At 37.8% G+C, this 25581-nt stretch overlaps 1 protein-coding gene and 1 long non-coding RNA gene across 8 annotated transcripts in view; both read right to left on the bottom strand.

The window, feature by feature from the left end:
* Positions 1-25581, bottom strand: part of DLG2 (discs large MAGUK scaffold protein 2) — a 1904207-nt gene that overhangs the window by 1854844 nt on the left and 23782 nt on the right. The gene's annotated exons all lie outside the window — the stretch shown is intronic.
* On the bottom strand, positions 346-24007 carry LOC118501485. Its single transcript, XR_004904110.1, has 3 exons — positions 22455-24007; positions 7210-7215; positions 346-358 (listed from the first exon to the last, which is right to left on the bottom strand). It is a non-coding gene; the product is annotated as an uncharacterized LOC118501485 (long non-coding RNA).

The following is a 25581-nucleotide window of genomic DNA, read 5'->3' as shown; positions in this document are numbered from 1 at the left end:
TGCATTTTTGATTTAGGGTAGTTTCAATTTATGATGGGTTTATCAGGACATAACCCCACCATTAAGTCAAGGAGCATCCGTACTCTTAAGTGTAGCAATCAATAGTATCCATAACTTCTAAATTTACCTGTTACTTATCTGTGTACTTTAACAAAAATGCCCAGCAAGCAATTCTGGAAACTAACAGTAATGAGTTGTCACATAACAATTTCGTAAAAACTTTGTTCTTCACTTAAACATAAGGTTCACATTGAGATATTGATGAAATGGGTATCATATGGATATCTAATACAATGTTCTAGGAATCAAATACAGAAAGTCTCTTCACTGAGTGTGTACTATAACATTCACATGAAATCTAAATCCCCTCATATCTATTCCATTTGAAACTGGGATGGAGAACTGAGCACCTCACTCGTTTAGCATCCTCTCCACATTCTGTCTACTCTCACCTACTGATTCCAGAGCTCTACAGTAGTCACTCTGAAAGCCACTACAGTTAATCAAAATTATTTTAAAACAAGATTATACAAGGGTGGGCAAAAGTAGGTTTACAGTTACAATACAAATAAATACAATACTTAATAAATAATAATGCAAGACTCTGTTTAATGTTCACAACTGGAAACCTACTTTTGCCCACCACTGTGTTGTGGTTTTTTCATAATTTATAACTTCCCTTGACATTCCCAGAACTATCATGAAAGCATATTATATCTGATAAGTTATTGTTCTTTACAAAGTCAAGTTGGTTATTATTTTGCATGTAATCTTCTAGGTGTTTGCAAATTAATTTTATAAATACATCATAAAGCCATTTGATCTGAAAGCATCTCTTCAGAGTAATAGGAGTTCATGTTACTCTTTGTATAACTAATGTTCTTTTTTTTAAGATTTTATTTATTTATTTTTAGAGAGGGAAGGGAAGGAGAACGGGAGAGAGAGAGGGAGGGAGAAACATCAGTGTGCAGTTGCTGGGGGCCGTGGCCTGCAACCCAGGCATGTGCCCTGACTGGGAATCGAACCTGCGATACTTTGGTTCGCAGCCCGCGCTCAATCCACTGAGCTACGCCAGCCAGCGTATGTATAACTAATGTTCTTAGTAAGATAGAATCATTTCTCTAAAATCCAAAAGCCTAAGGGAATCTAGGGCACAGATGTAGCAGCATATGTGATGAGTTGGAAAATTGATCAGCTTTAACAACTCAGGAAATATTATAGACCCAGCCATGTGTACCAGGTAATCAGAATGACAGCAAATAGCAGGAAAACCCTCACATCACAGTAGAACCTTTAAAATGTTTCTTTAAATGACTAACTTCAATCAAAGCTTCACTAAAAAGTTCATTCTCTTTTGTAATCTCAAAACAAATAAAGGAAATATGTTTTATTAGATGATTATATTTGTCTGATGCCTGTCCTTGGAAAAGCAAGTTTGATATGATTGAAATTCAACACTTGGGCAAACTACTTAAAATAGTTAAATAACATGTAAAATATTTCCTAATCACTGAAGTTTCAGTCTATTAGAAAACCAGATTAAACAAACAAAAAAAAACAAGGTTCCTCAAATCTCAAAATCTCAAATCTTTAAAAATAAAATCCTTGGTGTGACAGTGGGGAGAAGTTATTTTAATCAGCCTGAAAACCTAATATCAAAAGTAGAATTAACCAGGACATGTTTAAGAAACAAAAGGATAAAATTATAGATACAATACAGCAATTTAATAATAACACAAGCTACAAGGGAAGCAATGTATGAGAAATAAATGGTCCTGGCTTGTGTGGCTCAGTGGATTGAGTGCCGGCCTGCGAACCAAAGGGTTGCTGGTTTGATTCCCAGTCAGGGCACATACCTGGGTTGCAGGGCCAGGTCCCCAGTGGGGGGCACATGAGAGAAAACCACACATTGATGTTTCTTTCCCTCTCTTCCCTTATCTCTAAAAATAAATAAATAAAATTTAAAAAAGAGAGAAAGAAATGGTGATGGAAGGAAATTTGGCTTTATATTGACAACACAATATACAGATAATGTATTGTAGAATTGTACACCCAAAACCTTTATAATTTGATTGACCAATGCCACCAAATAAATTCAGTGAAAATAAAAATTAAGAAAGAAATGGATCTGTTCTCATAAATGTACCACATAATGTATCAAGTTCACATGCTGGAAACTGAATATATAAAGCACATGTAGAAGTTATTGTCTACTTGAAGGGCAAACAACAATGTCAAGTAGACACATGCATGCAATCATATTGCTCCCCACCATGAATGAATTATTCCTTTGATTAAATATGATTAGGTTTGAACTGCTTTTAAATAGAATATTAACTTAATACTGGGGTCTATTTATTGTATTTTTTCCATTACCATTTAGTCATCTTATACCTGCCTTCCCCCAGCAATCACCACACTGTTGTCCATGTCCATGAGTCCTTTTTCCTTTTTCATCAATCCCTCCACCCACTAACCTCCCCCAACACATAGCTGTCATCCTGCTCTCTATCTGTGAATCCATCTCTATTTTGCTTGTTAGTTCATTTTGTTCGTTAGATTCCACACATGAGTGAAATCATATGGCTTTTGTCTTTCTCTGACTGACTTACTTCACTTAGCATAATGTTCTCCAGGTCCATCCATACTGTTGCAAAGGGTAAAATTTTCTTCTTTTTTACAGCTGAGTAGTATTCCATTGTGTAAATGTCCCAGAATTGTTTTATCCACTCATCTACTGATGGACACATGGGATGCTTCCATATATTGGCAATTGTAAACAATGCAGCAGTGCATATAGGTGTTCTTATGTTCTTTCTAAAGTGTTTTGGGTTCCTTTGGCTATAGTCCCAGAAGTGGGATCACTGAGTCAAAGGTAGATCCATTTTTAATTTTTTGAAGTATTTCCATACTGCTTTCCATAGTGGCTGAACCAGTCTATGTTACTACTAACAGTGCAAAAGGGTTCCTCTTTCTCCACATCCTTGCCAGCACTTGTTGCTTATTGATTTATTGATAATAGCCATTCTGACAGGTTCAAGGTGATACCTCATTGTGGTTTTAATTTGTATCTCTCTGATGATTAGTGATGTTGAGCATCTTTTTATATGTCTATTGGCCATCCACTTGTCCTCTTTGGAGAATTGTCTATTCAGATCCTTTGCATGTTAGAACCAAAACCATAAAAATTGTAGGAAAAAAATAGGCAGCAAAATCTTGGACACTGCTCATAGCAGTATTTTTTCAGATATATCTCCCCAGGCAAGGAAAACAAAAGAAAAAATAAATAAATGGGACTACATCAAACTAAATTGTTTTCGCACAATGAAGGAAAACATCAACAAAATAAAAAACCCACAGAATGGGAGAACATATTCACAGATACCATCTGATAAGGGGTCAATAACAAAAATTTATAAAGAACTTATAAAACTCAACATCAAAAAAACAAACAACCCAATTAAAAAATACTGGGTTTTTAAAGTCTAAATTCTTGTTACTAAGTCAAAAAATAGGAACAGTTTTTCCAACCAATTGACAAAGTTAATTTAAATACTCCTCTGGTTGCTATTATTCTGCAGTGTATTTCCTGGAGACACCACATCTGTATGGTGAAAAATCGATTTCCTTGCAAATGGAAAAGCTTTTGAAATTTAAATTGCAACTTCCAGTCAAGATGGAGGTATCAGGTAGACACACGTCATCTTCTCACACAACCATAAGAAGGTTCACAACTAGCCTCAAAACAAAATACAACCAGATCTGCCAGAAAATCAAACTGTATGGAAGTCCGATAGCCAAGGATTTGAAGAAGAAATATTCATCCAATGGGCAGGAGGGGGAGAGACGGGGAGCCAGGGCAGAGAGAACCCTATGTGGCAGTGATGAGGCAGTGGTGAGGCATTGGCAAGACAGTGGCAGTGAGGCAGTGGAAAGAAGGAACTGACATGAAGTATCCCAAGTGATAAAAAGCCAAGACCTACAACCAGGTTACTCTATCCAGAAAAGCTATTACTTAGAATGGAAGGGCAGATAAAGTGCTTCTCAGATTAAGTAAAGCAAAGGAATTCATCATCACCAACCTCTTATTATATAAAATGTTAAAGGAAGTTATTTAAGAAAAAGAAGATGATCAAAAATATGAACAGTAAAATGATAACAAACTCACAACCATCAGCAACTGAATCTAAAAAAATAAGCACAAAAACAAACTAAGCAAACAACTAGAACAGGAACAGAATCACAGAAATGGAGATCAGCAGGAAAGGGGAAGGAAGAGAATGGAGGAAACAGTACAGGGAATAAGAAGCATTAATGGGAGGGAGATGGGGAGGGCTGGGAGGGCTGGCAGAGATTGGAGTAAAAGATAGAAAACTGTACTTGAACAACAATTAAATAAAAATAAAATAAAATAATAATAATAATAAAGAAAAAGAAGCATAAATGGTAGGTACAATATAGACAGAGGGAGGTTAAGAATAGTATAGGAAATGGATAAGCCAAAGAACTTATATGCACGAACCATGGACATGAACTAAAGGTGGGGATTGCTGAAGGGAAGGGGGCACTGGGCAGAAGAGGGCAAAGGAAAAAAATATTGGGACAACTGTAATAGCATAATCAATAAAATATACTTAAAAAGACATTTAAATTGCAGAATTAGTTGTCAAGGTTTAGAAAAAATTATAAAATATTTTTTTATTCTTCAATGAATTAAAATAGTTGTCTATTCCATAAGATGCCAAGACAATTCAATATGGAAAGGATAGTTGTTTCAATAGATGGGACTGAGACTATTGGAAATCCATAAGTTAAAAAAAAAAAAGCCTTAGGTCCTTATTTCATACAATACACAAAACTTACCTCAAAATGGATCACAGGTCTAAACGTAAAAGCTAAAAAAGTAAGTATAAAATGTCTAGACGAAAGCAGGTTAACACATAACCTATCAATTCCCCATCTAGGAATCTACCCAAGAACAATAAATAGATATATCTACACCAAGACATTTATACAAATGTTCACAGCAACATGATTTATAATAGTTGACACAGAAAATTCTTCAAATGTCCATCAAGTGGTGAATGAATTTTTTAATATTATATCCATATTGTGGAACACTGTTCGACAACAGAAAGTAATGAGCTATTGATTCAAGCTATAACATGCATAAACTTCAAAAATATTATGCTACATGAGATACTACACGTGAAAGATTACATGCTGTAAGATTGAATTTATTTGAAATGTACAGAAAAGGCAAATTTTTAAAAATTATTTTATTATTGTTCAATTACAGTTGTCTGCATTTCACCCCCCCCAACCCCAGCCAAACCCACCTCCCTCCCTTGCTTCTACTCCCCCTTGGTTTTGTCCATGTGTCCTTTATAGTAGTTCCTGAAAACCCTTCCCCCATTGTCCCCTCCCCCCTCCCCTCTGGCTATGGTTAGGTTGTTCTTAATTTCAGTGCCTCTGGTTATATTTTGCTTACCTTTTTCTTTTGTTGATTATGTTCCAGTTAAAGGTGAGATCATATAGTATTTGTCCCTCACCACCTGGCTTATTTCACTTAGCATAATGCTCTCCAGCTCCATCCATGCTGTCACAAAGGGTAGAAGCTCCTTCTTTCTCCACTGCATAGTATTCCATTGTGTAAATGTACCATAGTTTTTTGATCCATTCATTTACCGATGGGCACTTAGGTTGCTTCCAGCACTTGGCTATGGTAAATTGTGCTGCTGTGAACATTGGGGTACATAGGGTCTTTTGGATTGGTGTTTCCAGGCTCTTAGGATATAATCCCAGCAGTGGAATTGCTGGGTCAAAAAGCAGATCCATTTTTAGTTTTCTGAGGAAATTCCATACTGTTTTCCACAGGGCTGCACCAGTCTGCAATCCCACCAACAGTGCACTAGGGTTCCCTCAGAAAAGGCAAATTTTTAAGAGGCCAGTTGTACCCTGGGTTTGGGAGTGAGGAACTTCTTTATGGTGACAGGACTGTTCTAAACTGGATTGTGGTGACGTTTTCATAACTCTATAAATTTACTAAAATTTTAATTGTATGATTATAACAGGTAAATTTGAATTATATAAATTAAATTTCCATAAAGCTGCTTTTTAAAAAAGAATATGTACAAATTTCCATCTTTTTCTTTACTTTTGCTGACAGTTATCAAAAAAAAATTTCTAAACACTAAAATTCCTAACAATATTACAATACAGAAACTCTACATATGATTTTCAAATTCAGGACTGTTCACCAGTTTTCAACATTTCCCTTGCATGTGGCAGTCAGAAATCTAAAGGAACAGCATAACGAAGGTGAGAAGCATATCTGACAGTAAATAATTATTTGAATGGATAGAGCACAGAAGACTTGTCAAATCAACTCCCTAAGAAATGGTAGCTCATGTGGTTCTACACTGATAGACAATGATGTACACTAACTTCACCACACTGTTAACCTTGTAAATGTGCCAGTCATTTTCTGGTGTGCTCTCTTAGGTCTGTAAATCATGTAATTGAGATTTCTGTTCTGAATAACTTAATAATGATGTTCACAACAATTATTTCATTGAGCACTCACAAGATGCCAGTATTGTGCCAGGCATTTATATTTCACATTTAAAGTCTCATTTAATCCTTATGACAATCTTGTTAGATATTGTCAGCTTCATTTTACAGAAATGGAAATTGAGGCTCAGGGAGATTGAATAAAGCAAGGTTCAAGGTTTCACAGCTAGTAAGTGACTTATCTACAAGTCAGTTTAGTAGTCCATTTGCTTAACCACAGAACTATGCTCTCTACTCTTCCAAACAGCAAAAACACACCTTTGCTTTAAAGGACTGTACTATCAAAACATGTCATGGTAGGCTCCTGCTTACATGCTAGAATGCCCACTGTTGCTGATGTAATTCTACCACGAATTTTGGAGTCAAATATAAAAGAGAGTCATCAGTAATGGGTAAAAAAAAAAAAAGCTGGTCCAAGCAATTTTAAATTACTTTGAAATATTTACAGCCTGGAGTCCCTGTAAACCTGAAAAGGCCAGATTTAGGACTGACGTTCAATTTCCTGAATATCCATGAGAAGAGGAAATGAAAAAAAAATGTTTACTGTTTATACTGACCACCTGGTTTTTACCAGAGAATATGCTACACTCTTTATATATTTTACTTCATATATCCTCAAACCAACTCTGTAAGTACTACTATCTTCAATTTGCAGAGAATAACTATGGAACTCTGAGAAGTTACGTAACAGTAAGTAGCAAAGCCAACATCTAACCCAAAAGCCTCCATCCCCACCCTTGGGGGACCACCTGCACTTGTGCCATGGCTTTTCATTGCATTAATGCCGGTTGGCGTAACGTTCAGCCCAAAGCAAGCACAGGTCTTTCATGGCTTCTGTGTCCTTAGTCTCACTGTCTTCTTCACATGGGTTCCAGACATTTTCATTTCATTCTGGCTTCATGACTACTGCCCTTATCCAAAGCAGCAAGATATAATTTCTGTTTTGGTATCTTATTCCTCAACCTTCTTGGCTAAGTTGGTAGCCAAGAGGGTGGTGCATAAACTTTCCCAGTTGGAGTTTCCCTTCTATTTCCAAACTTTTGCCACAGTCTAGGAGCCATTTACCACCCTTCCTTACCACAATGGGCAAGACACTTAGCAAATGATCCGGCCCATCCAGTGTTCCAGGGCATCCCATACTCAGAAGTGCGTCACAAGCATCCAACATGCAGACCACCTCTCCCCATAGAGCAGTCAGTGACCAACCCACGGTTTCCCAAGGAAGCTTCTTTCCCCTTTTTCTATTTCTCTGGTCTCCTGGCTGGCTTATTAATTGTGAAAATTTCTTCTTGGAGCCAGGAGGTCAAAGAAAGAGGCTGACAACTCCAAAATTATATCAAGAGTTTATTAAGAGAAATTAAGAACAGAAGCAGCATCTTGGGCAGTAGCAAGACAAAGATTTCCACACCCAAAACAGAATGGGATTGGTTATATTTAGCCAAGTGGCAAGTGCTTGTTAAGAGCTGTATAATCCAAAGGAGTAAACAATTTAAAGGACCCATTTATCTAGCAAGAATATTTTTCAGGTGATGGCTATTCCCAGGAGGACCTGGAGGTCAGCCTGCTTCCTAAGATGGTAACAGTCACACTAAGTACCAGGAATCATTTTGCTTAACAACTAACCACTTGTGAGATAGGGTGTGAGACAGAACAGATGCAAATGATAAAAGCTACAGAAGCTGTCAAGAAAAAGGAACACCATCTCCATTCAGGCAAAGACCAGCTCAATCCAATCTGGTGACTAATTTCACCTAACTATAACCCCTAGCCTCATTAAATGTTCATTGTAAACATTAGCATATTAACTGACACACCTCGAGCCACCATGATCAAAAACAGAACACCCATAAAAGGTCATAAAATGGCCAACAGGGCTTTTCTGAGAAGTCTCCACCCCTTTTCCCAGAAACATCCTGAATAGTCCTCCCCCTTTTTGAATGACCCACACCTCGATTAAATGAGCCTCAATAAGAGAGAACTAAATCCCACCAGGGAAGGGCTACTCTGTCTGTGGAGGAGCCCATTCTCTGCCTCATTGCTTCACTAATAAACTCAATTCCTTTTTAAAAAAAAAAAAAGAGAGAGAGAGTATATTTTCTTTTATTTTTTAAATAAATTTTATTGAATATACCATTACAGTTGTCCCAATTTTTCCCCTTTTGCCCCCCTCCACCCAGTACCCACCTTCCTTCCAGTAATCCTTCCCCCACTTGGTTCATGTCCATGGGTCATGCAATTAATTTCTTTGACTTCTCTCTTTCCTATACTATTCTTCACATACCTCTGTCTATTTTGCACCTACCAATTATGCTTCTTAATCCCTGTACCTTACCCCCTATACTCCTCCTTCCCCCTCCCAGCTGATAACCCTCCAAATGATCTCCATATCTATGATTCTATTTTTGTTCTGGTTGTTTGCTTAGTTTTTTTTTCTATATTCAGTTGTTAATAGTTGTGAATTTGTTGCCATTTTAATGTTCATGGTTTTGATCTTCTTTTTCTTAAATTAGTCCCTTTAACATTTCATGTAATGATGGCTTGGTGATGATTAACTCCTTTAGCTTTATTTTGTCTGGGAAGCACTTTATCTGCCCTTCCATTCTTCTTTTTTTCTTTTTCACATTTTTTTTATTGTTCAAGTACAGTTGTCTCCAATTTCCCACCACCACTCACCCCCACCCCAGCCATCTGGATGGAGTAATCTAGGTTGCATATCCTTGCTTTTCATCACTTGGAATACTTCATGCCAGTCCCTTCTTGCCTGCAAAATTTCTTTTGAGAAATCAGCTGATATATAGTCTTATGGGAACTTCTTTGTAGGTAAACTAAACAGTTACCTACAAAAGACTTTCTCTTACTATTTTTAAGATTCTCTCTTTATCTTTAACCTTTGGTATTTTAATTATGATGTGTGTTAGTGTGTGCCTCTTTAGGTCCAACTTGTTTGGGACTCCCTGTGCTTCCTGGATTGTATATCTATTTCCTTCACCAAATTAGGAAAGTTTTCTTTCATTATTTTTTCAAATAAGTATTCCATTTCTTGCTCTTCCTCTTCTTCTGGCATCCCTATGGTTCAGATGTTGGTACATTTGGAGATATCCCAGAGGTTTCTTATACTATCCTCATTTTTTTTATTGTTTCTTCTTGGTGTTCTGGTTGAATGCTTATTTCTTCCTTATATTCCAAATCATTGATTTGAATACCAGCTTTCTGCCCTTCACTGGTTCCCTATAGATTTTTCTTTATTTCACTTAATGTAAACTTTTCTCCCTTGATGTTCTTGTTGTACTCAATGAGTTCTTTGAGCATCCTGACCACCAGTGTTTTGAACTCTGCACCTGATAGAATGGTTATCTCCATTTCATTTAGTTATTTTTCTGGAGTTTTGTTCTGTCTTTTCATTTGGGCCATATTTCTTTGTCTCTGCAATTCGGAAGCCTGCCTGTGTTTGTTTCTGTGTATTAGGTATAGCTGCTTTGACTCCCTTAGCAGCATGGCTTATTGTAGAAAAGACACCTGTAAAGCGTGTGAGGTGAAGCCTTAGGTAATCACCAAGGTGAGGTAACCCACTTCACCGCTTTGTGGCTTTGTGGGAGGAGAGGGCTCAGATAGGGGACAGTGCCACTGCCTGGCTTCTGGAGGTTTGCCAGGCACTCACCCTGTTTCCAGTCATTTCACCCACTCCCCCTAAGCGACTGGTGCCCTTCCATCTCTTGCCCTGGTACTATATCCCAGAGGGGTGCGTCTGCACGTTTTTAATCCATTTGGGCCCTTTAAGTGGAGTCTCCTGAATATCCAGCAGTTTCTTTCACCGACCCAACCTGCACTGGTTTTTACAGCCAGAAATTATGGGGATTTATATTCCTGGCACTGGAACACTGTGCTATGCAGTCTGGCCTGGAGCTGGTATCACTCGTTCCCAAGGTATCCCTTCTGATTTTTATACACCACACATGAGTGTGAGACCACCCATTCTGTTACCACCACCTCTCCATGCCACACTGGGTCTCCTCACCTCTCCACCTGTCTCCGTGTCTCTGCCCCTCCTACCTATCTGGATGAATGTGGCTTCTTTAAATCCTTGGTTGTTGGACTTCTATACAGTTTGATTTTCTGACAGTTCTGGGTGTTATTTATTTTGAGGTTTAGTTGTAATTCTCTCTGTGGTTGCACAAGGAAATGAAGCATGTCTACCCACACCTCCATCTTTACTGGAAGTCCATAAACTCATGTTCACTTCAAACTCTATGCTGGCTCAAATTGGAATTCTTTCGTGCATGAAGCCAAGAACCTACACTGGGTTGTAAAAACTTGTTCCCAGCCCTGCCCTACCTCAGAACACTTGCTTCACCTGGAGTTAGCATCAGAACCCACAGTAAGGGCTCAGTCCCACAACACTGCCCATGCCTGGTAGTTCAGATGTCAATTACAAATCTAGTCATGTGCTGCTGATCAACCAGTTATAAGTTAGAAATTCCTACAACACACTCCTCAGGTTCAGTAATTTCCTAGAACAGCTCACAGAACTCAGGAAAAGTTTACTTACTAGATTACTGGTTTATTATAAAAGAATACAACTCAAGAACAGCCAGACAGGGAGGGTGTGAGGAAAGAGTTGCTGACCTCCCAGCACTACTCTCCCAGCACCTCCATGTCTTCACCAACCCAGAAACTTTGTGAAGCCAGTACATAAGGAATTTGTATAGAGGTTTTCTTATGTAGGAATGATTGATTAAATGATTGACCATTGGTGCTTAAATTCAATCTGATGTCCCTCCTTGCCAGAAGCCAGGGGTTTAGGGCTGAAAATACTAGCCTTCTAATCATGTGGTTGGTTCCCCTGGCAATGCACCTCCATCCTGAGGCTACCCAGGAATCCCCAGCTACCTGTCATTTATTAACATACAAAAAGGTACCATATTGTTCAGACTATAAGATGCACTTCCCACCCCCCCACCCCATCAAATTTGGGAGGAACAATGGTTGTTAATGCTGCTGTTGAGTTCTGTTTACATTTACATTGGTGAAATACTGTTATTTATGTTATCAAATATTTTACCACATTTTTTGCTTCAATTTTTTTTTCCTATTTTCCTCTAAAAACTAGGTGCATCTTATGGACTGAAAAATATGGCACTTATCACCTCCGGGATATCAAGGTTTTTAGTTGTTTACCAAAGAAGAAGGAACAGAAACCAAATATATATTTCTTATATGTCACAGCCATGTTTACATAATTCTTAATGAATCAAGAGCTTTTAATCTTCACAGAGTAACTTGGCAGTGCTGGGATAGTCGAAATTAATCCATGATAACTATGATAGAATCAAGAGTGACAGCACAGTGAAAGTGTTAAGGAGCCAGAGCCCAGCAGTGCGGTGCCTAGTAGCCAATGGTAATGGCAAAAGAGCCAGTATCCCTAGAAAAACTTTCTGTAGAGAATCTTGGCCGTGCTTTGTATTTCTTGGTCCCTGCCTGTTTTCTAAATCTGATCTCCAGCCTTCTGGCAGTTTCTCTAAGGCATCTTATATTCTTCCAAAAAAACTCCCTTTCCCACTTAAATCACATACTATTGGTCTGTTATTTTCAGTCAAGAATTCTTAAGTCTAAGAGTCATCTATTCTAGCTTTAATCTCTGTCACATTAGAAATGATCTTGATTAATCAATTCCAGAAGGCTTAAAAGTTAACTTCATGTACATTAATAAATCAGGTAGATTCTTAAAATGCTTGAATGACCTCTTTTAAATTTTAAATTTAATGCCATACTGCTGCTATTTATGGAAATTAGAACTCCAGTCAGTTAAAATAAATTGATCATCTAGTAATTGACACTTTCCAGAAGTTAGTGTTAGCATAGGTAGCTAAATATTAATAAAGGAAGGGAACAAAAGAAACCAGACATTATTAACTATAATCAACTAGGGAGTATAAGCCTGCTTGCCTCCCTGCCTCCCTAGGAACTGGTCTGTTCCCCGCAGATCAGTGGGGGAAGGGACAGAACAATAAATGGGGAAGTAAGCACATATGCAATAGAATCCAAAATGGCAATCATAGAGGCCTACCGTTTTAGCCTGGGAAAAGGACCAAATTGGATAATAGACCCCAAAAGATATAGGAAATAGATTTGTTAGGGGGTGGACTCATCAGAAGCCCACAAAAGCTTTGGAAGTTGTTGGTTGGTTAGTTTGAAAAGAGTGCCTGGTCCTTCCCAAGCCTGAGATAATATAATCACAGCTAATAAAGGCCTTCCCCCTTTCCTGGTAACATGCACTCACCCTGTGTTCATTTGTGCATTCTCTCTTCATAGCAGCCACGTGGGACTAGCAACCGCCTGTGGCCGCTGCAGCTGTGTGGACTCTGAATGTGGGCACCAGCCAAGGCATAGCCAGGAAAACAAGCTAAGCTAGCCAGATGGTGATAAAGAGTAGACTAGATTAAGCTTTAATATGGACTAAACTTTGGCATGGCACAAAATGTCTGCACACTAGCATTGTTTCTGGGCCTGATGAAGGCAAGACGGGATTTTTTTTCCATGGCAGGACAGACGGAGATGGGACATTAGGAACCCAGAGGCAACTTCCTTTGCTTTTGCATCTGTCACATAAATAAATCTTACCACACCACAATCTCCCTTACATGAGTCTCCTAGAACACTTTCCTTGTGACACTGTGAAAATCCCACTTCCACCAACAACATTAGGAGATAGTTTTTTTTTAATTTAAAAAAGGTAAAAGCTAATAAGCTGTGGTATACCCAGCTAACTAACTAGTTTCTATGTAAAATTTTAATGATTTTTTGCATAAAATTTGCCCAGAAAATAACTTACCTCAATTATGAACATTACCAGCTTCAGAAAATTTAATAAAAATTTTTTAGTATTGTACATGTCATGACCTCTAGCTTCTCCCTCAGTCTCATGGTGGTAAAAAAAAATAAATATTCTGACTTCTCCCAAATTTAAACTTAAATCCTTGATATCTCCCTGGTACCCTAGATTTCTATATCCAACTGTACACTTCATATATCCACATAAGTGTCACAAATTTCACACCTCTAAAACTGACCTTTCCACTCCAACCCCCAAATATGCTACTTTTCTAGACTTCTTCATCTATGAAAGTGGGAATTCCATACTTCCAGATCCTGGAGAGAGAAAAAAAGAGTCCCCTTTAACTCATCTATTTTTCCCAAACCTGACACCCAATCCATTAGCAAAACTCATGACCCTACCTTCAAAATCTAGAATCTGGCCACTTCCTACCATTCTCACCACCGCCACACCCTAATCTAAGCCACAGTCATTTCTACCTGGGTCATTACAATAAACTCCTAACTCATTTGTTCCACTTCTTTCCTTCCATTCTTTCAGCCCATTCTCAATATGTGGCTCAGAGTTGATCATTTTTAACATAAGACAGATCATATCACTCTTCTCAAAACCTCCCAACAGATTCCTAGCTCATTTACAATAAAAGTCAAAGTCTTTATAACGGCTGAAAATTCCTATACAATCCATTGCTCTACCACAACCAAATTCATTTCCTACTACTATTTCTCAATCAGGAGTGACTGAGTCCATCACACTGGACTCCTATTACTCCTGGAATAATCTAGGTATGCTCCTATCTCAAGGCCTTTCCTTGAAAGTCAAGTTCTTTTCCCTTGAAAATAGCCTTATGGCTCAGTTCCTCAGCTCCGAGTCTTTACTCAAATATTTCCTTAGATAGAACTTCACTACTTTATTTAAAATAGCAGCCTTTCTCCCTCTTCATGGTACTATCTATTCCCCTTCCCTGCTCCATGCTATCTATATGTTTGTATAGTGCCAATATCCACCACTAAACTATGAATTTCATGAGAGCAGGATTACCTGTCTTGTTCGCTGACAGATAATCATACATCTATATCAGTTTTTGACACATCTTAGTGCTCCGTAAATATTTGTTCAATTAACAAATAATTTAATGAAAACTTTAAGTAAATACATCATGAAGAATAATTGTATCAGTAAGGCTACATTTTTAAGTGGTAGTTTTCAATTTTTCAAGACAGCTGAGATGGAATGAGGAATTCTAAGGGAAAAGTTCAACTATGTAAAAGAAGAAAGGTATCCAAGAAGTCATCTACATTAAGCACTAGAAACTAAGTCATATTACTAACAGACATTCATATTATTTTGTTAAATTTTCATAGTATTGCAAATATAAATTTCATATTATCAGCAGTAACCTCAAAATGGAGCAGGACATGTAAACAAGTGAAATTTCCATGTTTTAATATGTCTATCAACTTTAAATGATGCAATTTTGATTGCTACTTACCAGCAAACTCCAAGACATTGCCTGGAAATGCAGTAAAATAATTAACTTAATGTACTTTCCTGACCTCATAAATCACATTCTTTGAAAATCTGAGTTCTTGGTACAAAGACCCTGAAAACAAATGCAAAATTTCCACTGTACTGACAATAAAATATTGCAAACACAAGAACCCTTTTTAAATAAATATATTTTTCAACACAGTACATCCAAAAATCTGATTCGAATTTTTAATAAAAAGCAAAAACAAAGAAAATGTTAATGCAGTTATATAGCCAAAATTTTAAAGTTGACCATCAGTAGTAAATTAGCTTTTCCTTCATTCACCAAACTATATTACCTTCCATTTTACTCCATGAACTCTACTAAGCATTAGGGTTAGAGGAGTGAACAAGGCAGCCAAGTTCCTGCCCTCAAGATTATATTATAGTTAGGAAGGAAAGGACACAAATAAATAGCACAATTAATTATATATTGATAAGTACAATAAAGAAAAATTAAATAGAGTAAGAGAAAAACGGTAAGGGGAGAAGGGGGTTATTTTAGACAGAGTGGTTAGAAAGGCCTGAAAATAAGGTAATTAAATAGGTGCTTGATGAGTAAGAAAGTGGGCAAACACCTGCAGGCAGAGGAATCAGCAAGTACTAATAATACCCTGAAGTAGAAAGCTTATTCAAGGAAGTTCAAGGCCAACCTGATTGGAGGGGAGTTGGCAATGCTGAGAATGTTAGTAGAAGAGGTGGGAGAAGTGGCCATACTCCACAGTATGTAAGGCCTTACATACTCTGGAGTATTTGAATTGTTTGGATAGTGACAGGAGTGTTTTTAAAACAGTGATTCAAAGGGTCATTCCAGATGCTAGAAAACAGATTAGAGCAGGAGTGAAAACAAAGGGTTATCAGTTAGGAAGCTATTGCAGTAAACCAGATAAGAGGAGACTTACACCAGGATGACAGGACGAAGATGGGAAGAAGTGGTAGGATTCTGAACTTAATTAGAAAATTTGGCAACAGGACTTGCAAATGGATGTGATTGGGATGTGAAAGAAAAAGAAGAATCAATGATGACTTCTGGCCTCAGTAACTGGGTAAGTGATGGTGGCACTTACTGAAATGGTGAAGACTAAGAGACAAGTGGTGGGGGGTGATCAAAACTCCTGTCCATGCTAAGATTTGAAATGCTTGATAGTGAAAGATAATACAGAGGTGGTAGGATATACGAGATAGAAGGCATGCGTAAATTTAGGAGTCATCAGTCTGTAGATAATGTTTAAAATCATGGGATTAAATGAGCCTATCTAGGTAGTGCATGCAGTTTAAAAAAAGAAAGAAAAAAGAGGCTTGAGGACTTAGCCTAGGGTACTTCAACATTTAAGTTAGAAAAGAAAGTAAAGAAAGTGGTACAAGAAGGTAGGAATGACTGAGTATGTCAAATGCTGCTGAGAGTAAGATAAATCTTGAGAATTAACCAATAAAGTGGCAACATGGAAGTTTCTATAACTATTTTGGGTTCCTGGGGGTGGGGGATTTCTTATACAATACCAAGTAACTCTTGGACACCAGCAGGATGTTGGAGAATCCAATTCAATTCACCCTGTCAGAATTCACAGGGCAAGGGCTCAGTCTTATAAGACTTCACACTCCCAACCCCAACTTAGAAGCCAGTAGCAAGTCTGTGCTTCTGATCCACTAGCTACAAATTGGACGTTCCAACAATCCCCTCAAACTCAGGGTGCCAATTCCAAGTCCAGTTGTTACCTCCACTTCTGGCTATAAATTAGAGATTCCCCCGTCCTCCTCCTCAGGTTTCATTAATTTGCTAGAGAGTTTTTCAGATCTCAGAAAAACATTTTACTTACTAGATCACCAGTTTATTACAAAAGGACATAATATAGAAAACACCAGATAGAAGAGATTCACTCACTTCACATGTCACCATGTTCACCAACCCAGAAGCTCTCCAAACCATATACTTCAGCGTTTTTATGGAGGCTTCATTCATTACAGGCATGATGATTAAATCATTGGCCACTGGCAAATGAACTCAATCCCCAGCCCCTCTCCTTTATCCAGGGATGAGTGGGAGGCAGGGGAGTGCAGAGTAAAAGTTTCAACCTCTCATTACATAGTTAGTTGTCCTGGCACCAAGTCCCTCATCCTTCAGTTACTTAAGTTACTTAATGAGATGACTTCAGTTTCCAAAAGTCATCTCATTAACAGAACAAAAGAACCTATTGCTCTTATCACAGGAAATCCCAAGGGTTTTAGGAGTTGTGAACCAGAAATGGGCAGACAAAACCCAAATGTGTGTGGGTAATATATTTTCGTCATGTGAATGACAAATGTATATTTCTTATAAATCATAATATCACAATATCCTTGACAAGTACAATCTCAGGATGAAGAAGACAAGAGTCTAATTTGGAGTGCCTTCAAGAGAAACTAAGAGATGAAGAAGCATAGACTGGGAGTATAAACAACTCTTGTGATAATTTTTGCTCTAAAGAAGATTAGAGAAATGGAGGAGGGGCTACATGACAGGAGCTGTGACCCTAAGTATAAACAGTCACTACAAACTCATGGCCCAGAAGGAAGGCGGACAGAAGAATAAATATCCCAACCTCTCTTTCCTCCCCTTTTTCCAATCTGTTAATACTTTCCATTGGCCAGCTCAGACAGAAGCCAGAAGACAAGGAAAAACAAAGTGAAGGGAGATGGCAGATGAAGAGAAGAGATTTTAAAGATGACAATAATAGCAAACATTTAGTATTTGCTAGGTACCGTTTGAAATGCAATACATATAGTAACTTCTCACAACAGCCCTACAAGACAGGTACTTTTATTATCATCCCCATTTTACAGACAGGAAAACTGGGACACAGAGAGGCTATGAAACTTGCCCAGTCACACAAGTAGTAAGTAGCAGAGGAACCTGGATCAAATCCAGGCAAACTGGCTCCAGGGTCCATATTCTTAACCCTTACTCTAAATTATTTCTTTAAGGAGAGATATTTGGGTGCTAATAAGAATAATCGAGTATGAAGGTAAATTAACTGCAAATAGAAAAAGAATAATTATAGAATATTCTTTGAATAAATGAGGAAATATCAGAATATAACTTGTCATGGATCTTCTACATTTGCCCTTCCAGATTATCTTTCTGCACTTGCTCTGTACCCTGGGAAGACTAAGTCACCTCAACAGACCATGTCACCCAGCTTCCTTGTCCTCTGGCTTCCAATTGAGGTACACTGTTGGGAACCACCAGCAGAAGATCAGGAAAGGGAGGAAAGTGGGGCTGGAGTGTTTATTCCTCCAGCTTTCTTCTTTCTGGCCCATGGCTTGGCAGTGGCTGTGTTCCTCTTCCTAAAGCCATAGCTTCTGTCAGACAGCCCCTCCAATGGTGACAGGTTTCTCTGTGTTGTAGGAACAGCTGGCTCTCCCTGCTACTTCTGAACACTCACTATTCCAGCGCGCCAAGTGCTTTGATCCCTGCTTAGTCCCCTCAACTCTGCCCCTACTTTTGTAAATAGATCCTTCCTGAACTCTCTCTCTCTGAGAAGGCCTTCTGTTACCTTCCAGGACCCTGACTTGATACTCTATTCAAAAAGGGAATTAAGCCTGAGATAAGAAAAGAGACAGTTTATATCTACTTGAATAAAAGGGAAGGCACAGCATGTGGATACAGATGTAGGTAGGTTGGTAGATTAAGGGGTGAAAAGACAAGAAAGTTCTCCTTTGATTTTTTTTTATTTCTCAATAAAATAAGAAGAAAAGTTAATGTTGGAAGAGGTGAGGTGTATTGAATTTGAGGAGGAAGAAGGTGTGAAATGGTCCCTGTGAGAATGAGAAAGTGAATTTTCCAAGGACATATAAAAGGCTTTTTGGTCATAAGTTTTAAATGAGACCAGTTAACAAAGTTGTGTGGATTTCTCCAGCCACATTTGACTGGATTGGTGCAGGCATAGAATGGAGACGGGTTTAACCAGAGGTTGTTTTTTTCAGCAAATGAAGGGAACAACAATGAAATTGCAAATGTATGCAAATGAGTAATTATAGCAATGAGTCATGCATTCTAAGCTGGGTAAGGAGGGACGTGAAGACTTATGGTAGCAAACAGATCATGAAAATGTAGAAGGCTGACAGGTTAGCAGTGCCTGTGGGATCAAAGAACGATTGCCATGGGAAATACAGAAATAAACTGGATCAACAGAAGGTGATGAGCAGTGGTCAGCGAGTAGGGATTTCGGAAGTGTGTGGTTATTAGTAAGACATAGACTAGCACATAGAGTGGGTACATGAGATGTAGTAAAAGAGGAGATTATTGCTAGAAAGCAGATCAAGAAATTGACCCAAGGAATAAACTGTCCACAAACAAAGCCCTAATAATGACAATAATTCTAATTAGAAAGTATAAAATTATCAGGTATAAAATTATTGTCCATTGTCCTATAACCTTTAGGGTAGAATCACCATTCTTCTCCATAATCATCACGTTTAAAGAAATTGCATCCTCCATGTTACACACAGAAATACTCAAAGTTGGAAAATGGAAGTATCCTGCACTAAAATTTGTTTGGTACTTGCAGAGAACCCTGTTAATGTTAAATTTTCCATATTTCAAGGAGCTCCATTTCTAGAAAAGGATATAGTTAAGAAATTAGATTTGTATGAGAAATACGGCAAAAATAATGTGAACACATATCAGGGAAAATAACTAAATGTAGCACTATACCTGAATCAAACAGGTTTTGTTAATAATATTAATTACTTCAATTAATGAATTCTTTTTTTTTCATAATAATGCCACTTTATTATCTAAACAATTGTGCAATAAATCCTTTATTGCATTTATTTTCTTTTCAATTAATGAATTCTTAAACTCACCTTTACAATTATTGTTCTATTTTGATCAATTCAAGAGCTCTTAAACTCTCAAAAATCTCTTGCAGCTACTATTTCTTAAGCACAAGGCTTATTTCTGAAGTAACTGTTTATTTTCAAATGACTAATTTTCAAAACTTAAGGTTTTCGTAAAAGAATTATTTAATATTAAGTATAATTTGTGTCTGTGATTTTAAAAATACTTAAACTTTTAGGGACTCATCATTAAGACATTTTTATAAGAACTAGCATGCCCACTAGAGTTTTGCGGCTCTAGGTACATTTGATGACTTATTTGCATACACACAGTCCTGCAAAGAAAATTATAATCTTATGTTTCCATAAGGGTTTATTATTTTGATAGCAACCTGGAAACTGAATGTAAGGTAGAACCCAGGGACTCAGAAACTAGGAATCAGGGCAATTGATTCTGCATGGTATAGCGTAGGTTATTACTGGTATGTTTGCAATTCCGAACATAGGCTAAGAAGTTCCATGGCTTCTGAGCAACAAATAAGATTAAAGATAAATATTTTCTTAAGCAACATTTAGGACTGACTTAAGTAAACAAAGGTAGACCAATGCCCCTCATTCTCACCCTCTTCTATCTTTTACCAGGAGCCAGAGCTAACAGAATGAAAGGGAGCCTTTCCTGTGAGATATTTGAGAGGTGCTTCTTTTTCCACTGCTCCTTCTTGTGGTTAATCCTTTTCAACACTAACTGTCAAACCTGAAAGGAGTATGAAGAGGTAAGAGTCAACACTGGGGACTATGCTTCTGTAGAGTGGGCTCACACACACCCCTCACACCACACCATGGACCTGCAAACGAAACGTACAGCTCTTCACTGTGCCTGTGCTTTATCCAGCTGCTTCAGGAGCCCTCCAGCCCTGGTTAATGGGGGAAAGTGACCACTCAATCCAGTTTAAAGTGCAGTCTGATTCAATAATTTAAACAGTCTCTCTCAGCCGAAACTGCTCATTCATATAGCTTCCCCCCTCCTGCTTATCTCTCTCCAAAATAATGCCCAGTTGTATGGGAGTAGATTCCCAGAGGAGGGAGGGTGGCAACATGCTTTATCCACCATCATAGTCCTCGGGGTAGAAATAGGTGGGTTCATTGGATCTACATGCTGTCCTTTGGCTTCTCTCTGGTCCTTGACCAGTGTCTCTGCCTATCTGGTCTCTGATGCAGAAGTCTATTTGATGGGACCTGGTATCATGTGTGTTGGCTCAGGCAAAGCTCCCTGGTGCTCTGTGTGACTGACAACACGTGCCTTGGGCTTTACTGATACTATATTCCCAATTCCTCCTTAAGGTCCTATTGTAATTCCCATTTGATACTGACCAGAATGTGCCTGTGATGCTGCCTTAATGCCAGCAACTGCCTACCTTCAAACTTCTCCTGGCATAGTAAAAATAAAACACTATTTGCATAAGCGTTCTGCTCCATTCAAGTGAGTACATTTCTAACTAAAACAAGTATCTAACACCATACCAAGCATGTAGCAACACTTACTTACTCATCCATTTACTTAACAAATATTTATTTGGTGGCTATTTAGTGCTAGACACTAAACTAATATAAAAGAGACAGCAATGAATAAGACAAACTAGCTGCTCTTACGGAATTTACATTCCAGTGGAGAAAGTCATGCAAAACACACATAAACAAAATTTCTCCTAGTGATACATACAGTAACAAAATGAAACACGTAGTGTGACAGCTGTGACTTAGGAGTGGGGTGCAGGTAATGAACTGGAAAAGCACTTTAGAGGCACTGAGACCTAGGTGATGAGGTAAGCCAATAAGGCAAAGATTTGGGTAGAAAGGCACTCCAAACAAACAAAGAAAAGCAAGTGGAAATGCCCTGGGCAGCATTTAGGAACAAGAGAGAAGGCCAGTGCGGCCAGAGCACAGTGAGTAGGGAAGAGACGAGATGAGAGGTGGGCACAGGTGGTGAGGAACCTTACACGTGCATGAGAAGTCTGGATTTGATTCCAAGGATAATAGATAATTATCAGAAGTTTTCAATTAATATATACTATCTAAACAAACATAATACAGTAATATGAATTTGACCAGTTCAAATAATTCTTATGATTTTACTATTTAATTCACATTAATATTTATTTCAAAGTACATATCACATTTGTATTTATTTGTTTAATGTCTGTCTCCCTTGGTAGACCTGAGCTCCATGAAAATAAGGTCCACCTCTCTTGTGTCCCTAAATCCTCAGACCCCAACTCAGTGTGTCTTAGAGAGTGGAGGTTCAAAATATATTTTGTCAAACAAAAAAAGTTAAAAATAGAATGAATAATCCATGGTAGACACTGTACCCCATACTGAATTAGAACTATTCCCTGCATTCAAGATGCTCACAGTCTACTGAAGAAGATCAACATGTAATCAATTACCAATAATGCAATGCAGTAAGTGCTGCACCAGAAATATGCACAAATATTATGGAAACATATGGAAGAAAGTGACTAATTTCACTTAAAGGTGAGGAAAGTATTAAGGAAGTTTTTAATCAAGAAATAATAAATATTCATTACCTTGGAATGTTTACACTAAGAAGAATATCCCAATCATGTTCTATTAATTTTTTTAGTTCTAAAGTTCAATAATAACATACACTCTCTTGAACAAAAGTTTGCTAATATGGTATTACCATATTTCAAGGTATCTTGAAAGGGTTTATTCCTAAAATGTTTTAGAATCTTCTCTATATTTTTATTATGTATATCAAATCCCTACACTACAAAGTTAAACTCAAAGCTAATATATTTATAATATTACTATGCTAGCTTAGGAAAACCTAGATGGGGAAATCTAGTGTATTCTGTCTGCTTTTTAGCCAGCTACCATATATGGGGGTAGGCAAAAGTAGGTTTGCAGTTGTCCATATGGAAAATAATACAATCATGATTAAATAATACAAGAATAAACTCTGTGTTTCACGTACTCACAACCATAAACCTACTTTTGCCAAACCCTGTTGCACTATTGATGCTAGTGACCACCACTAAATTTTCATTGATTAGGTACTTAGCAGAAATTACTAGGTCCTTTCTTGCTCTCATCAAGCCTTTGGGGTTTCATCACTTTACTCTGAATAGAAGTCTCATATGCCATCAAAATAAATTAACTTTTCCTATTTCAGGAATAGCACAAATAAAAGCATCCTCCTTTTAAAACAACCAGCCTTATACATAAAGCACATAAATTCAGTTAAATGGTGCCATCTGGTGACATAAATCCTGCAGCAAATACATAAAGTCCAGAGCCAAGAAGGCAACTAATCCTCTGGATGGTGTCCAATCTAAAGTGTCAAATTTAAACTTAAGAAATAATGGATTCCTGCCTGACCCGAAAAACACAACTAATCGCAGTCAGTGTATGACAGTTTCGCACTGGAAATAATAAAGGTTGTTTGGGTCACATTTTATGCTTACCATTCTTGTTTCTCAAGTTTATCTTCAAATTTCAGTCTCTTCAGAGATTTAAGATTAATGTGATACCTTACCCAACTCCTAGAGAACATTTTAAAAGCATAAATATCAAAAACATCTTAAACCCTTGTTGCAGTCAAATCCATTTCTTCATTTTCTTTCGGACATCTGTGAATCTGTATAATTTCTTCACCTCAAACACCACTCCCAAAGAAAGCTTTCCTTGATTCCACTGCTAAGGTTAAGTCTCTCACTCATCGCACCCTCTACTTCTCCTTTATGGCATTTATCACATTGTAAATATATACTGTTTATGCAAATGTGTTTGATGCTTGTGTTCCCAGCAAATACATGAGGGTGCCTAGCACAGTCCTCAATAAATATCTTTTGAATGAACAGATGGATGGATGAATGGAGGGGCAGATGGGAAGATGGACAGATGGAGAAAATGTCCTTCTCTAGCCTCTCTTTTTGCCCAAACCCTATCAGTTACAAGACCCAGCTCAACTTTACATTTTATAGAACTAAAGCTACCCTAACAACACCAATCTACGGTGATCCTCACATTCTCTGAACTCCTACAGCATTTTGGTCTAGCCTCAGAGTTTACTCCTTAATGCATATCTTGTCTTGTACTTGTTTCTATGTATGTGAATATTACCTTCCCAAATGACCTTAACTTCCTTAAGGGTAAGAATTTGGTCTGTATTAACATCCAGGATGGTCAATAGATATTTGAAAAGATGCTCAACATCATTAATCACCAGAGAAATGCAAATTAAAACCACAATGAACTATCATCTCACACCTGTCAGAAAGGTTATCATCAGTAAATCAACAAACAACAAGTGCTGGTAAGGATGTGGAGAAAGGGGAACACTTCCACACTGTTGGTGGGAATGCAGACTGGTGCGGCCACTGTGGAAAGCAGTATGGAGACACCTCAAAAAAGTAAAAATGTATCTGCCTTTTGACCCAGAAGTGATGCCACTTCTGGGAATATATCCAAAAGAGCCCAAAACACTGATTCAAAAGAACATAAGCACACCTATATTCATGGCAGTGTTATTTACAGTCACCAAGATATGGAAGCAGCCCAAGTGTCCATCAGTAGATGAGTGGATAAAACAACTATGGGGCATTTACACAATGGAATACTACTCAGCAGTAAAAAAGAAGAAAAGTTTACCCTTTGCATCAGCATGGATGGACCTGGAGAACATTATGCTGAGTGAAATAAGCCAGTCAGAGAAAGACAAATACCATATGATTTCACTCCTATGTGGAATCTAATGGACAAGCTGAACTTGCAAGCAAAACAGAGACAGGCTCATGGATGGAGAACAGGTGACAGCTAGTGGGGGTGGAGGGGTTGAGCAAATAGGACAAAGGACTCATGGACAGGGACAACCGTGAGCTGATTGTTGGGGTGAGGGGGTTTAAGGGGACTAAATGGTAATGGAAAACAATACAATGAAGATTAAATTAAAAAATAACATCCATTTCATATATCCATGTAAATAGGTAAACACTTCATAAATACTTCATTATTATTACTCAATTGCAATAACTATAATACCAGCACTCTTTTACTTAAATGGGGATTGTAAACAAATAAGCAGGAACATACTAGACCTTAGTATATAAGAATTTAACATTTACTGCTTTGACCAGTGGAGACTTATTTGAAGGTCCATGACATGTAGTAATTTATTTGTTTTACTAGAGAACATGCTTTGAGGTTGTGAGCAGCAGCAAGCACTTACCTAAGTGAGTAAGCCTCATACAATGTAGCTTTGCTATTCTCTATCCTTAGCACCATAGATAGAAACGGTCATTAAGTATCCAAAGGGGGGGTGGGAAACAAAGCCAAGCCCTGGCTACTTTTAGCTCAGTGGATTGTGTGCAGGCCTGCAAACCAAAGGGTTGCTGGATCAATTTCCAGACAGGGCACATGCTTGGGTTGCAGGCTAGGTCCCTAGTAGGGGGTATGCAAGAGGCAACTACACATTAATGTTTCTCTCCCTTTCTTTCTCCTTCCCTTCCCTCTAAAACTAAATGAACATAATCTTTAAAAAAACTTAAATGTTTCAGATACACTCTTGTATTTTCTATAAAAAATTAGATTTCATAATAATATTCATTAATTTAGGTACTCGAGATATATCCCAGAATGATAATGGTTCATTTATATTTGTTAAAGATCAAATCAGATTTTTTTAAAAAAAATCAAGAATGAAGAAATGCCATTGTCCTATTTTTCCAAGTGTATTGATAATACTCACGTGCTGTATCACTTCCTTCAAGTGACGAACTATCTAACCACTTAGAACACATGTTCTCAAA

This window comes from Phyllostomus discolor, chromosome 6 (genome assembly GCF_004126475.2).
Source record: "Phyllostomus discolor isolate MPI-MPIP mPhyDis1 chromosome 6, mPhyDis1.pri.v3, whole genome shotgun sequence".
NCBI lineage: Eukaryota > Metazoa > Chordata > Mammalia > Chiroptera > Phyllostomidae > Phyllostomus > Phyllostomus discolor.
The sequence above is the reverse complement of the archived record's forward strand: the minus strand, read 5'-3'. Positions and strand labels throughout refer to the sequence as shown.